Genomic DNA, 14,514 nt, shown 5'->3' with positions numbered 1-14,514 from the left:
ATTACCAAGGGATAAATTAAATTAGGTTGTAACATTATTTTGAACATCTTTTCTGTTTTGCTTTATTTCAGATTTTCTGAGAGGCCAGTGTTTACAGTTAAAAATACCACTTGGCAGAAGTACAATCAGGAGTGAGGAACACGTACCACAAACAAAACCATTAAGACTATTTAAAAACTTTTTGCAAAAGACAATCAAGTGTTACGGGACTAATTTCCCACTTGGTCACCATGGTCTTATGTCAACATTAACGCCATTGACTTGAGCCGAGCCCTGCAGGCGCAAAACTGGTGTGATGGGGTGGAAAACTGGCCCGGTTTATGATTCTGTATATCGTATTATTTAAAAGACAAAGAACCTAATCCCAGGCGTGTTTAAGTACCCTGAAGTCTCCGAATCCAGTCCTTTTCCCACTGAAATCAAAGGCAGAGCTTCTGCGTACTGCGATGGGCTAAAATCAGGTATCCATTAGCTGTCGCTGGGAAGGGATGGCCACCAGCAATGTGGCCATTCAGCTGGATAAGTGGTTTATAATGGGATGAGCACTTTGGGAGAGGGAGAGATGACTGGGGAGGAAGCCGTGTCTTTCTCACCGCACGTCATTTCCAAGCCACTATTAGTTTCTTATTTATCTAATTACTTAATGTTTCCCTATTCTTAGAACAATATTTAAATTATTCCTGGCAGACTGGTAGCTGTTTTAGAAGCACCTAAACCAGTCCATGTAAATCTTTTTTGTGTTTATGCATATGTATATATATAGAGAGAGTTGTGTATAAAGAAAAAGATAGAAGGTGATTTTTACCTGGCTGAGCATTTTTTTTTTCATTTTTAGCCCTTTTAGAAGAGCAGTTGTATTAGAGACGTTGCGTTGGCTGCCAGGATGAGTGAAACAGTTTGGGAGAAGAAAAAGTTTGTGAATATTTCAGAGTAATTACTAACAGTTAGTCCCAGAACCAGAAAAAAAAAAGGAAAGAAAAAGAGAGAACAGCTTTCGCCTGTTCCTGATTTCCTTTTTCGTTACAGGGGCCATTGTTTGTTTTAATGACAGGAAAAGAGAGCTGTCAGAAGACATTTGCATAGTGCAAATAGGGTCACAAATCAGGGGGAATGTGTAGATTATTTGGTAGTGAGCGGGCAGTGATTGGTGTGTCGCCGTAAGGAAAAAGTGCTTCCTGCAGTATGGTGAAAATCCGGGATTTTCTCCACGTGCGGTGGAAGACTCGAGCAAAATTTCAGGGGCAAAAGCGCCCTTGTTTCCTACTTGCGGCAGGGTTTGAAATGATCTCATGCGAGCGTTGCTGTTTGTTTATTTTCGTAGCTGCGTGCTTAAGATGCATTCTTTGAAAATGTAGCTGATACGTCTGTTTGTATAGACTGCACTGCTGGTGAGTTAGAGCAGGGGTTTGTGTTCATTTGGGAAAAGAGAAGGAATCCTGGCCATCAGAAATGTTTACTATATCAGGAAATGAATTCACTACTTGAGGGTTCCAGTGGATATAAAACAAAAATTAAAACAAGAGCCTTGTGTAAACCCACTTTGTATTGTCTCCTCCATAAACAGCCCCATACGTGACAAAGCTCAGCGCGAGCGGGAGAGGTAGTTTTATTGGGGCATGTGGAGGGAAGTTAATTGCCGTTGTTTTGATTTTTTTTGCACATGTTGGTAAGTCCGAAGCAAAATCTGGTCTTCTTTCCTCTTCCCCCGGTTCCAAGGAGAGCTGAGCCTTCGCTGAGAAATAACACTAGGCAAAATGACTTCAAGCTGTCACCATTACACAACCTAAACTTTATTTCTTCATTAATGCATTACAGAGCGAAAAAACAATGAGAGCATTCCTCTGGAATGTGTGTTTACTGAGCACAAAACGATATGTTTACTGAAATAGCAGTTGCTGCCGGGTTACCCAGTGGGAGAGAGCTTTCTCTTTCCACACCGGCCTGATACCCCGGTGTCCCGGCGCGCCGGAGCTTCCCCCGCCGGCCCCGCTGGCCGGGGCAAGGTCGGCGTCTCCTGGGCCACGGGCTCGGAGGGACCGCGGCGGCCGCACCGTGCGACCGGGGCTCCGCTCGCGGCCCCGGGACGTCTGTGAGGACCTGCCAGAGCCCTCGAGGAAAAGGGAGATTGGAGGCGTCCTTTCGCGGGAAAAAGCATGAGTCGGAGGAGCGAGGTCTCGGCTGGCGATGTGCAGCGCGGGTGGAGCATGTGCATGGGAGCGAGCGCCGCGTGGGGCGATCCATGGACCGGCCACCAGCCAGGAACCACCAAGAAGACTCCAGTTGAAGGGCAACCAACTCCTGGTGCCGCGGCCAAAGCCCGCAGGACGGGAATGGTACCTCCCAGACCCCATTCCCCATCCTTAGCCCTCAAGATTGGTGGTTTAACACAAGCCTTCGCGGCGATGGTGGCAGAGGACTGGCACGGGGGCATTGCTCCTGGAGACACCACGCCAGCAAGGACAACGCTGAGAGCCACCACTCAGGGAGGAGTAGCTGAAGGAACAAGGGTGGGAGGGCAGCGGATGGCCTTTGCGGGCACAGTAAGGAAAACATAATTCCTGATGGCCTAGATGCGATGGGTGTGCTACAAGCGCCCCAAAAGGGAAACAGCCCAGCCAGGGAAGAAAGGGCAGGGAGTCAGGTAGACAAAGCAAAATAAAATTAAAGAAGCCTTCTTCTCTGTCCCACAAATCAAAGCAACGGTGCACGTGTGTGCATGCAGGTGCGCACTCACACATTTATGTGTACATACAGCTACACACCCAATCTCATAAATTCCAAGGAAACAAAGGGTTTTCTCTTTTTTTCTCATTATTCCACTACAATTCAGGCAGCAAAAACAAAAATTAAGACGCCTTTGCTCAGTACAACTGCCAAGCAGACATCAGGTTGGCTGCAACATTATTTAGTGTGGATATGGCTCTCCAGTGATTCACAACCCGCCCAGTCAGAGCGGGGTTTATCAGTGCCCCAACCAACATAAACACAGCGGCGGTGTTTTCTGTTCGTTCCTTTTTCTTTAAAGAAAAATATACACACACACACCAAGGGAAAACAAAACCAGAGAGTGCTTTCTAACCTGGTACAGCATATTACACTAATTAATTAGGATGCTGTTACTCATGCATCATTCACAATCCTGCCAAAACTGGGAACAAACAGTCCCTGCAATCCGGGCAGGACTGTCTGAGCTGAACTTTGCAGAGCTCTCGAATCCGAACAGCCCAAACAGGAAGCGCTCATCCCCACCGCGAGCTCCCCGCGGCTCCCAAACGCTGCAGCACTGGCGGAGGAGCGGGCCGGGGCCGCTCGCGCGCTCGGAGAAGAGCTACCTGCCCCGCAAGAGGCAGCACGGTCCTTGCGCACGTGTTCGTGCAGCAGCGGCACCGTGGGAGGTGGGCCTAGTGGTGGGACACTGGTGGAGGGAGAAGGTCCTCTGCCACAGGGCTTCCAGCAGAGCATAGGACTTTATACCAAAGCAGAATTCCCCATGGGTAGAGAAATGGGTTTGGGTTTAGCTCCAGTGCACCGCCCCGTGCAGGACATGGGAGCCGGCGCGGGCAGTCCTGCTCTCCTGATGATTTTCATGGCCGGGACGAAGATCTGGAGTCGATGGGCAGAAAGGCTCTGGCCACGTTCATGGTGTTGCACACGTTGTTGGGGACGCCCAGGTTTGTAACACGGTAGACTTCTCACCCAAGTTCTGCAACGAGGAAACAAGCCTCTTCCCGCTTCAGGGGACCAGAGCTGTGGGGCAGGTTTGGCCCGTCTGCGCTGGGAGAGGTGTATTTTTATCTCCGAGAGCATTATGCCCCTGCTGATGCCTTTGCTGAGATGTGATTCTTTTGCTGATGTCAGGTCAGGAACAGCGAGCACAGAAATATTGTCACCCAAGTTGTGGTGCTGAAAGCTCCTTCTTGTCAGCGTGCTGATACAAATAACCATATAGATACCCAAACATGCTCCTGAAGTTTCTCGGGTTACGCAAGAGCCTTTCTGGCCTCCCAGCTGCTGGAAGAGTGTGGCGCTCTCGGCTTTCTCGTGTCTCTTTGAAGCAAATCCTTGCCCCGTGGACTGGAAAATGATATTAAGGGTAGGCAAGAGGCGAGGTGGCCTGCTGAGCACGAGCTTCCCGTATGAATTCCGGTAACTTTTCGAGCAAGGATGTCTGTTTTGCTTTCCTTTGAAGTGGTGAGATGCTGGTAGGGCGATGAAGGTGATTTGCAAGCCTGCACGCCCCAACAGCAGCACAAAGCTGGGGTGTCAAGGGCTGCTCTGACGCACGTCACCTCCGCGAAGCTGTGCGCATCCTCAAGGCCACCGGGAGCTATGTCCCTTCACGCATGATGGAGCACCAGCTCCTGGTCCCGGGCAGTCGCGGCTGTGTGGCGGCCGTGACCACTCGGGTGAACGCCTTTGATGGATGGACACGCTCCCGCTTCCCTTCTGCACGGACCAGATAGCTCCAAGCCAAGGCCGTTACTCAGCGGCTCATCAGGTGTGAAGCTGCGTCCTTTGCACCCGCTGCTGGCAGGGAGATAACTGTTGGAAGGAAGCCGAAGCCAAAAGGGCTGTGGCGTTTGGCCAAGTCCGCTGTCAGTTTTCAAGCTGATTCCGCTGTTCCTCCCATGGAGCAAAACAACCATATTTTTCATTTTGCAAAGGACAAAGCTCAACGGGCCCTTTTTCCCCCCCCCCCCCCTTTTGCTAAGAATTTGTTGAATGATGTTACATTATTCTTCTTGCTGTCAGGAAGCAGACTGACTCCCCTCCCAAGTAGGAAAGCTTGGCTACCAAGCAGTCGGGCTGCATGGGGGGTTTTGGCCACTTAGGAGGCTACTGTCTTAGATAGTGGCCTATGAATGTCCTTCAAACGCTTGGCTTGGAGGGCCTTTGAGCAGAAGTCTGCTAGTACGTCTCTAATACAGCATCTGTTTTGCTTTATCCTTGCTGCGTTCAACACGGGGCGAACAGTACTCCTTGGGACGCGCAATGTGTCCCTCCCTCCCAAGGCCCCAATGTCTTGCCCTGCTAGATGTCTGCTAGATGTCTTCCAAGAAAACATCCATGTCTTCTAGGAAAACAGCTCTGCTTGGCCTCCTGGCAAGCGTGGGAGCCGCGCAGGAGCAGGTAGGCAGTGCGGTGGTGAGGGCACCGGGGAGGTGACGGGAAGCTCCTGTGCCTCCCCCCGGGAACCTGCCGGGACGTGTTGCCCATTCCAGCAATGTGGCATTCCTGGGACACGATGGCAAATCCATGGGTGGCAACGCGGTAGCATGACCATGGTGGGAATCAGCCTTTTTACTGTCCCCCCCCAGTTATCTGTTGTGATTACATGCCTGCCTCAATCTACACCAAAAATCCGGAGCTCAGTCAGGCCCCTGGCAAGACTATTTCTGCTCTGCAGCAGGTCTGGTTGGGGACCTTTCTTGTGCCGTCGAGGCTGGCTCTTGCCTGGTTCACCACGTCTGCTCCAATTCATTGTTATCCTCCCCTTGGGCCGCCCCGAACAATTTCCTTCCCCTCCCCTGCGTTTACACCCTTGGCTTTAGAATGCAGTGCTAAAAAATACAGTTAAAGGAAAAAAAAAAAGAAAAAAAGAAAAAGCCAAGGCATTGAAAACATTCAAACACATTACACATGGTTCTTTCCTCCCTGCGCCATTGTCTTAGGAGCGCTGGCTCGGGACCAGGCTTCTTTCTTATTACCAATCCTAACTACTCCACTGGGCATCGAAAAATAAAGCCCTATAAAAGTCACTAATTAAATAAGTTCTCCCATCTGACCTAATACAAGCAACATGGGAGGTTGGATTCCCCCCCCCCCCCTTTTGCAAAGCCCACTTTTCTGACAGGGATTCGTTGTTTTTCTGGCGAGGGAGAGGGATTTCAAGGTCGCGGCATGAATAAATGATGATAGCGCGCGGTCGCGGGGGGAAGCGGGCGCAGAGCATCGCTCTGCCAGCGCGCGCTGGATGAGCAGAGGTGCTCTGCGGCCTCGGCTGGAAAATTAGCAGCTGGATTTCCTGTTATTCTTGTGCATTTCGGAGGGGTTTGTGCGCCGAGAGAGTTGCCACGCTCTTTCGTGGCGGCTCCGGCGCCGGGCGGCACCCCCCCTCCCTTCCCCCCCCCCCCAACTTCTCTCCCTTTCCGGAGAGCCCACAAGCGAAACGAGTTTGCCGGTCTCAGCCCACGGTGCCTCACCTGCACTGAGCGGGCTGTAGGAGACGGCAGGTTTAACCGTGCTCTGGGCTTTGCCTCGTGACGACAGGTCGGCTTCCCCGGGGACCTGCAGCGGCCACGGAAGGCGCTGCTTTTCAGCGAAATGGCCAAATTGCAAGGAAAAAAAAGCGGTTTTCACTGTTTTTTTTTTTTTTCTTTTTTCTCCCCAGACTCGCTAACAAGATTGCTTTCTGCAAGAGCATCCTGAGGTTTTCTAATAACAGGAAGCGGCGGCAGCCGCTGCTCTGCCTGCCCTCGGGTCCGGCGGCGCGCTTGCCGGGTGTGGCTGCCTCCCGTTTCGAGGAACACCAGTGTCACGCGGGGCCCCGTGCTCAGCTCGGTCCCTGTGCCGCGCGCTGCTGCCTGAGCCCGGCACCTAGCTGCTTCCCTCCGCTCGGTCCCGTCCGGCCAGCCGAAGGGATCCAAGGCAGCCGCTGCGCAGAGAAGGAAATCCAGGGGCACGGCTGCAGCGGGGAAGGTAATGCGTGTGGGTAGGTGGGGCACCAGGGCTGTAAAAACGCGTGGGTGCTCGGGCGCTGCGGGAGAGACCGTTCCCCGCGGCGGCCGCCCTCGTGCAGGTCGTTCGAGGCCCGGGGCCGGCTCTGCGGCGCGGTGGGGATGCGCCCAGCCACGAAAGCGCTGCTGCTGCGGCTGCTGCCTTGGTGCGCGCGGGAGCGCGGCCCTCCTGGGAGCCTCCCCGAGGCCCTCGTTTACCTTATTCTAGGCCACGCGGAGAATCATTAGCAGTCGGCGGCTCCTCCTTTGCCTCCTCTTTCTTTCTCGTTTAGGCTCGCTTCCTTATTTTAGCTCGATGCGTTACTTGCCTCAAACTAGGCTATTCGTTCGGCTTTTATTCCAGGTGCCTTTCCAGGGAGGAACAGTCCCGAACTGGCGTCTGGAGAGAAACCGTGCTGCGGCGATAGAAGTGATCCCTGAAGACTCCGTGTTTGGTGAGCACCGTAGCACACCGCACGTGGGAACAGCGCGTGCGGCGCTCAGCCCCCTCTCCAGCGGCTTGCTCCTGGGCGCCGAGCTCCTTTGCTGCCAGGCCACGATCCCACGCGTGGGAAACCCTCTGCGGCTCCTGTGTTCCCACCGGCTGCCAAGCTGGGATGGCGTTCCTTTTTCCGTGGGCAACGCGAGTGACAGCAGTTACAGGTGTTTGGGGCTGCTCTGAGAGAAGCTCTTGCTGACACACAGGAGACAAGTCACGTTGCTTCTCAAACCCCGCGAGGAGAGAGAGGCCGCGGACCGAAGGCCTGGTTTATTCCAGGAACATCTCGTTCCCCAGGAAAAACACCTCCTTCTCAACGGAGCTTCAGGGTCCTGGGAGGACCTTATGTGCCGCAAGCTTTAAAAGGGAGCGCGAGCCTTCCTGGGAGTTCCCGGGCGGAGGAGAAAGGGAGGCGTTGGTGGGTTTTTGTCCCCGTGTCACCCGTGCTGGGATGCCAGTTTCTGCAAATGGCAGGGTGATACTCGCGTCTTCTGCAAATGCTGTTACCTGGGGGCATCGCCTGTTCCCTGGAGCCTCTCGCCTGTGTTTTCCAGCCAGCACAGCTCAAGCTCAAGGCACCTGCAGTAGGAAACCTGGCACCAGGCTGGCTCAGAGGGACCGGAGTACCGGGGCCGGAGCTCCTGCTAACCCTGCACCCTTGAGATATTTCTGACAGCTAAATATATAGCTATCTACAGCTATAAATTAAACAGGGATTAGGAACTGTTCACGTGGGGTGCAGTACCTGGGGTCTGCCGGCCGTTTGCAGCCCCGTTCAGCAGCTCACTCTAAAAATTACTGCTTAAATACGTCATAGCTTAAATACATCAACTCAAATGCACATTTACATCAGTATAAATCTACCGCTGAAGACTTGGTGAAAAGGGCACCCCTCTTCCTTTATCCTGATGCTTTTTGTGGAAGTATCACCATGTTTCTAGTTGGTTAGGGCACAGTCTAGAAGGGAATAAGCCTTTATGTGCTTCATTATTTTCAGATAAAAAAGAAAATCTCTTAGGGATGTTTGAAAACAGAAAGGTTTTGATAATGTCTAAAACCAAATGACATGAATTTTGATAATTTGTCAGCACTTGCAACTAGAAATGCTAATTCTGATTTTTGGGAGCCGTTACTCGATATACACCTCTAAAGCAAATGAAGTAAGTATTCCTTTACATGTAGTTACTCTGTTCATTTCCTATATAATGCCACAAAATAGGGCCTAGATAGACCCGCATTTGATCTTGTAGCTTCTGCTACAAGCGTTTTTACGTTTCCTTACTTGCCAGCGAAAGCTTCAACCTTATCAGTGACGTTTCATATCATCAGCCTCGAAGACCCAGAAACATTGACGCAAGTGCCTATGCATTCAGAGCTGCAAGCAGCATTCGGTGAGCTAAAATACTTCTTTATGATAGTCTTAAAACCAAAATTACCTGGCCTAGTATGTGCTGGAATTTATGGTAGCGCATTAAAGCTACGACAAACAACCTCTGACAAATAATTTGGCCGTAACTCTCGAGAACCCGCTGTGGCAATGCAGTGGAAGTGGCAAGGGATGCTGTTCAGCGGTGTGCGTTGCTTTTCAGTGCCAGACTTCGGATTTTGATTTCGACAGCCAGAATGGTCTTAACCTACTTTATCCATTCTCTCTGAAAAAAAAAAGCTGTTGTTTTTTCCAGAAACTCTCTTGATTTTATAAAATGTTTGAAACTTGAGAAGAGACTGGCTGTGCTTTGTCTCCATGAGAACTGCTTCGTCCTGATAGATTTAGTAGAGCATGTGTCTGTGCTCCATGAATCTTCCCCTAAGAAACTGCCGAATGTATTGTTTCCAAATACTAATTCTCTCAACTTCTTCAAATCCCTTGGCACTTATTATATTCATTCCTCGCAAGCAGTAGTGAAAACAAATGTTCTTTGTGTAAACAGACTTTGACAGAATGTGGGAACCTAAATAAATATGGTTATAATATGATATAAAAATCAACTTCAAATTTGAAGGAAACGTAAATTGCACATGTAGAGTTCATTCAATGTCAAAAACCCAAACATATTCTGAAAGGTGTTAAAACGGGTAAATCTCAACTGCAATAATACTCTGAAGCTTATGATAACTGCATCACATGTTTGAAGGCAGTAGAACTGCATAAATATGCAATGTTAAATAAAACAGTTTCTCCAAAATGTCCTTTCACATAAAACACGATCTCCTATCTGTTGTTTCCCTCCAAGAAAAATGATGGTGCTGCCGGCACTGTTTCTCGCAGCCTGCCAGAGACGTGGGGTGTAGCTGTCCGTTCGAGTGGGCAATGACGTCGTCGGACTGATGGCAATCAAGGATGTTTTGAAATATTTATGTGGCTTAGTTAAGTTCGAAGAAAGTACTTACTCCAGAAAACGCAACTGGCCACAAAGTGTTTCTGTGAGATTGGATACCTTGGGTGGTTTTCGGAGGGGGACAAGGCCAAAGGCCAAAAGAGCAAAACCACCCAAAAAGTGTAATAATTACCCTGCGGGGCAACGGCTGTATGAAATGGAACTTATGAATAAAGACGAGGAAAACCCATTAAGTAATATTATTGACATGTGCCTGACATCACTGATAGCCAACCAGAGGTCTGCACTTGCACTCCAGATTTCTGAAATCATTTCTTAATGGAGCAAGAGTTTTTAATTCATAATGTCTTTATACAGATGCTCGAGCGTGCAGGTTTGCCAGCCATTCATATTTCCAGCTTGCGCGATGCTAATAAATCCAAGATTTAGCCGAAGCACAGTAGTATTCCTCTGTTATATTAGTATGTGAATAAGTTTCACCATCGTGCAATAACAGGAAATTGCCATATATCAGCATTTCTTAAGCACCTGTCCCCGACGGTGCCAAGCCACTCGCAGAATTACAGGGGGAAGAAATGAGAGAGACCATTTTCCATGCTAGGTGCATTGCTACAGTGACAAATACACCTTTCGATTACATAGTGCAAACAGACTTCGGTGCCAATTCCAGAGGCGAAATAAAGGCAAACAGGCTTCAGACGATGCTGCAAGCCTGAAAAATGTGTCTGGACCACATAAGAAAGAAAGAAAGAGAGGATTTGTAGCTCTGAGGTTTTTGAGTTGTAGGGCCTGGACTGCCGCTCTACTTCCATGGTTTAATAGCAAAGTGGTCTTAAAGAGAAGGAAAATCGGAGCTGACAGAGGGTCACTTGAACAACAAAATTGCTGAACAAAAGCTTGATACCCAGTTAGCGGCAGGCAAGGCAGTAGTCGCAAAGCCAGGCAGTACCTCCCCTCCCTGAGCCCGTGCCTTTCCCCTGCACCCGCATCGCCGCATGGACACCCTTGCCATCAGGTTGGATGTGAAGGTGACACTTCTCTCGAGGAAGGTGCATCAGCAAGGCACGCTCCCTGCCGCCTCGGCTTAGGGAGAAAAAGGGCTCCTCTCTTTTTTTAAGGTATGGTGAGGTGTGAAGATACCAGTTTCTCTAGAGAGCAGAACATTTTGTTTATTCATTTGTGGGGAGGTAGCAGCTCCTCATGAACTGGGCCCCAGGCTGACAGGTCCTGCGCACCTAGGAGGTCTTGGAACCGTATCACGACCCACTCCAAAATGCAGATATTAAACACAGCTAGAAGCCGTGCTTTAGGAAGTGTTTGGGCACTCATCCTTTGAAGGTGTTCTGAATGCAGAAACAGTACCGATACTTATCGTACCTCTGCCACGTGGGTCGTTCTTGAATTATTGCCGGTCCCGTGGAAGGAGAAGTCAATCCCAGACACTTTGGTTTCTGAGACCTCGTGAGCCTCGGAGGGCTTTTACGCTGCACCCCGTGCCCTGCCCGTTGCGGCATGCTCACGGATGCGCTTTCTGTGCCCCGCTGAAAGCCGCCTCTCCCGGCGCCCGACTGCGGGATCCTGCCGTGTTTATCAGCGCCGTTCACCTGGTGCCACCTCTTTTCGCTTCAGACTGAGTCGCCCCCCCGGGCACTGAGGAGTGTGCTCTGGTACACAGACGCCGTGGGGGGTTGCTGCTGCTGCTGCTGCTCTTGGGTGTTTTTCTTTCTTTTCCAGCTGAAACTGCTTTCCCTTTGGAGAGCAAGGCAGCGTAATGTTTGCAGGCTTCCTCACAACTGTCTCTAATGAGAGTTTCCCCTCTATTTTCTTCTTTAAGGACGGGGTTTATCCTGCTGCTTTCATGCTTGTTTAGCCCCTGTCACACTGATGACTTCCCATCACCCTGGAGCAGTACAAGCTAACAGCACAGTGTGTCCTGCCTTGGGCAGGGGGGCTGTTAACTCTGGAGCCTACTGATGGCCACAGAGAGGTGTGGCTGTGCCCTTGCCCTGCCACCTGAGGGACAGAGTGGCTTTGCAGCAGTGGGGAGCAGGTTCCCTCTGAATATTGTTGGGGCAGGGGGGTGGTGCAAATGTCCGTTCCTTGGGCACCACTTTCGGCACACCCGCCCGATCGGCAGCCCCCAGCCAGGGCCGCAAAGCCGAGGTGAAGCATCCTTCCTGCAGCCCACCGGCAGCACCGGGGGGGGGGGAGCACTGGGGTAGCAGGGAGCCGCGACTGTGGGGGTGGCACCAGGGACGAGGTATTAAAGAAAAAAGGAGAGGCTGCAGGAAATGATGCAGAAATGATACACGCGCTCGTTTTCCCAGAGCCGCCATCGGAGGCAGTGGGACCATACCAAAAAGCAGAGGCGATTCTGCCTCTGGATATCACAGTTTGGAGACCAGAAGTTGTGAAACTTCAGATGACTCAGCTGGTCTCACTGGGGTTTTTCCTAAGGATGCTGCCGACCTGCCCTGCAGTGAATGGGCTCTCATGGGGCCCTTTCGCTCATGCATCAAACTGAGCGGCTTCAGTGTTGTTGGCTGTAAAAAATCAGCTTTTCCGCACATACCACAATAGCCCAGCCACAGACAGGGAGTTTTGGTAAAGCAGAAATTGCACTTTGACTTAGAGTCAGCCAGCAAAGTTTCTTCACCACCAGCTTTTCTCTCTTTTTTCCCCTCGAAGCTGGGGAGATCGGTAACCCAGGTTCATACAGTGCTTGTGGCAGGAGGAGCATCCTTCTTGCGATGCATCGCAGAAGTGGTGACACTAAGGCCCAACACAACTACATTTTGAGGCTACAGAAAGCAGACTGTGCCTCTCCTCCGTGCCTCACCTCTTCTACCATTGCAAGAAGTTGGAAGCTATTTTTTGAGTTACCAGCAGTTTCCACTTTGGTGCGTTACTGGCTTTCCTGCAGTGCTTTTAGAAGCGTGTTTATAGCACAATGGACAATGGGAGACGTTGCCGGGGCTCCCAGTGGACACGTGTTGACAATAAACCCCTGTAACGGAGGTCAAACGTGTGTTCCCAGAATAGCAGAGGGTAACTCACTGCCCGAGGAACATAACCCTGGAAAGGAACCGATACAGAAGAGATGTCTTATTGTCCCAGTCATTGAGTCAGCTTGGCCCAAGAAGAGCAATTTTCCAGAAGACCTGCTCTCTCTACTTACGGCAAGGATATGACAACATGTCTCTTCCATTGGTAATGCTTCTGTCTGCGTGAAGGTCCCTGTAGTCACAGATATAAAGCGATTTAAAGTGATTTGAAGTGTGAAGAGGCAACACCACCCTGAATGTCATGTTCTTGACCAGGTGCCCCTGTTGGTGGGAAGCCTTTTCTGCAAGCGAGACGCAGGGGTGAGTCAGACAGCAGTTTCGTGTGGGTGGGGTGGCTTTGCACAGCAGTGGGGGGAGGGAAGGACTTATAAAACGCTATGTCCTATTTTTAGGAAGTTGTAACTTAGCTTTACTTTTCCCTCGTACGAAGTCTCCTTGGGCAGGAAAGCATTTTTAACACATGGTTTGCAAAAAGAAAAAAAAAAAATTTAATGACCAAATGGAGTTTTCTTCTTCAGCTGGTCACTTTTCAGCTTTCCGCTGAGGCCAGAAAGCACTGAAAGCTTCTTTTTTGTGTTTGTGGTCGCAGATACGTTGGTTGTGTTCTGACAGCCAGCGGAAAGGGCGATGGGCTGAAACGGGCAACTCGACGGCCGTGAGTGCAGGAGGCGAGCTGCTGGCACGCGGACCGCTCAGCACGGGTCTTGTGTTCGAAAGCCTGGCCCAGGGCGGAGGAGGCCACCCCTTCCCAGTGGTACCTACGGGACGCTGCGCCAACCGCGACGCGGTGTGAACGGCAGCGCGAGCGTGCGCGTGAGCCCCAGCATCGACAGGAGGGCTTGCGCAGGCTCCAGCAGCATTTTGACTGATGCAAATCTCTCCTAGAAAAAGCATGTGTGTTGCGCTACAGAAAATATATCCACCTTCAGAGCGATCCAGCCAAGAGTCGGGGACAGCCCAAGGCTCCTCCTTACAACCATCTCCACAGCAGCAGAGAGGCGAGGTTGCTATCATGCAGTGGCAACAATTGTCCTATGTTTAATGCCTATTTTTACTCCTCTTGCCTCCATTTTCCTGGCACGCGAAGGGCTGGAACAAAAGGCACCGCACCCTGGAGCGATGGGGGATATTGCCTCGGGAGCCCGGTGCCAAGGTTAAGGTTAGATTCTAGGCTCCTCTTGATCGGCGTCGCAACAGTTTTATGACCAACTTTGTCTTACAAATACCCAAAGCTCTGGGCCAAGAGACTTTTTTTAATTTTTTTAAACTTTTCGGAGCCCATTAGTGAGCTGCCAGCGGTGGAGACAGGAAGCAGCTGCTCTGTAAAGGTCAGATCGGTGGGCTGACTGCACTTTCCTTTACTGAATACCTGAGACACCAGCACGGTGTCCCTAAAGCCAAGGTGGCAGGGGACTCTCCACCCCCGGACTCCCACCGTGCCACTTGACAGCTGTGCCCCATCAGCCGTGCCGACTGGGCCTCCCATTCGAATGGGTGTAGACCGGGGTGTGGTGGGCGCGAGGGTAAATGACACCGAGCAGAAACACTGGATGCCTAGTGTTTCCAACCAAGCCAGCGACTTGAAACTTTCCCAACCAAAATATTGATTCTTCTTGGTTACTGAACTTCTGCAGCCAAATGCTCAACTCACCCATCCAGCCCAGCGCGTTGACGTCTTCACGGCGACGGGCTCATTTTGAACTAAGTTCCTTGAAGGCTTTTTTTTTTTTTTTTTTCCAACTGCCAGGCCTAGAATATATAGGAACTAGGATAATTAATGCGTATCCCTGGAAAGATACACATGCTCCTGGAAATTCTCTTCTACCTTCGTGAATTCCCTTGCTAGCTGGAGGTTTTGCCTTAGGAAGAGAAGCTACTAGTAACAGTCACAACCA

The 14,514-nt window shown here is 50.8% G+C and overlaps 1 long non-coding RNA gene across 1 annotated transcript in view; it reads left to right on the top strand.

Moving 5' to 3' along the window:
• LOC135328537 (uncharacterized) overlaps positions 1–10,856 on the top strand; it is a 209,936-nt gene extending 199,080 nt beyond the window's left edge. The window contains exons 10-12 of the long non-coding RNA XR_010389535.1: positions 72–5,130; positions 6,392–6,699; positions 7,081–10,856. This is a non-coding gene — a long non-coding RNA (uncharacterized LOC135328537). The remainder of the gene's footprint in view (positions 1–71; positions 5,131–6,391; positions 6,700–7,080) is intronic.
• Positions 10,857–14,514: the final 3,658 nt, after the last annotated feature.

This window comes from Dromaius novaehollandiae, chromosome 5 (assembly GCF_036370855.1).
Source record: "Dromaius novaehollandiae isolate bDroNov1 chromosome 5, bDroNov1.hap1, whole genome shotgun sequence".
NCBI classification, from domain to species: Eukaryota; Metazoa; Chordata; class Aves; order Casuariiformes; family Dromaiidae; genus Dromaius; species Dromaius novaehollandiae.
This window is presented reverse-complemented; position numbering and strand designations above follow the sequence as displayed.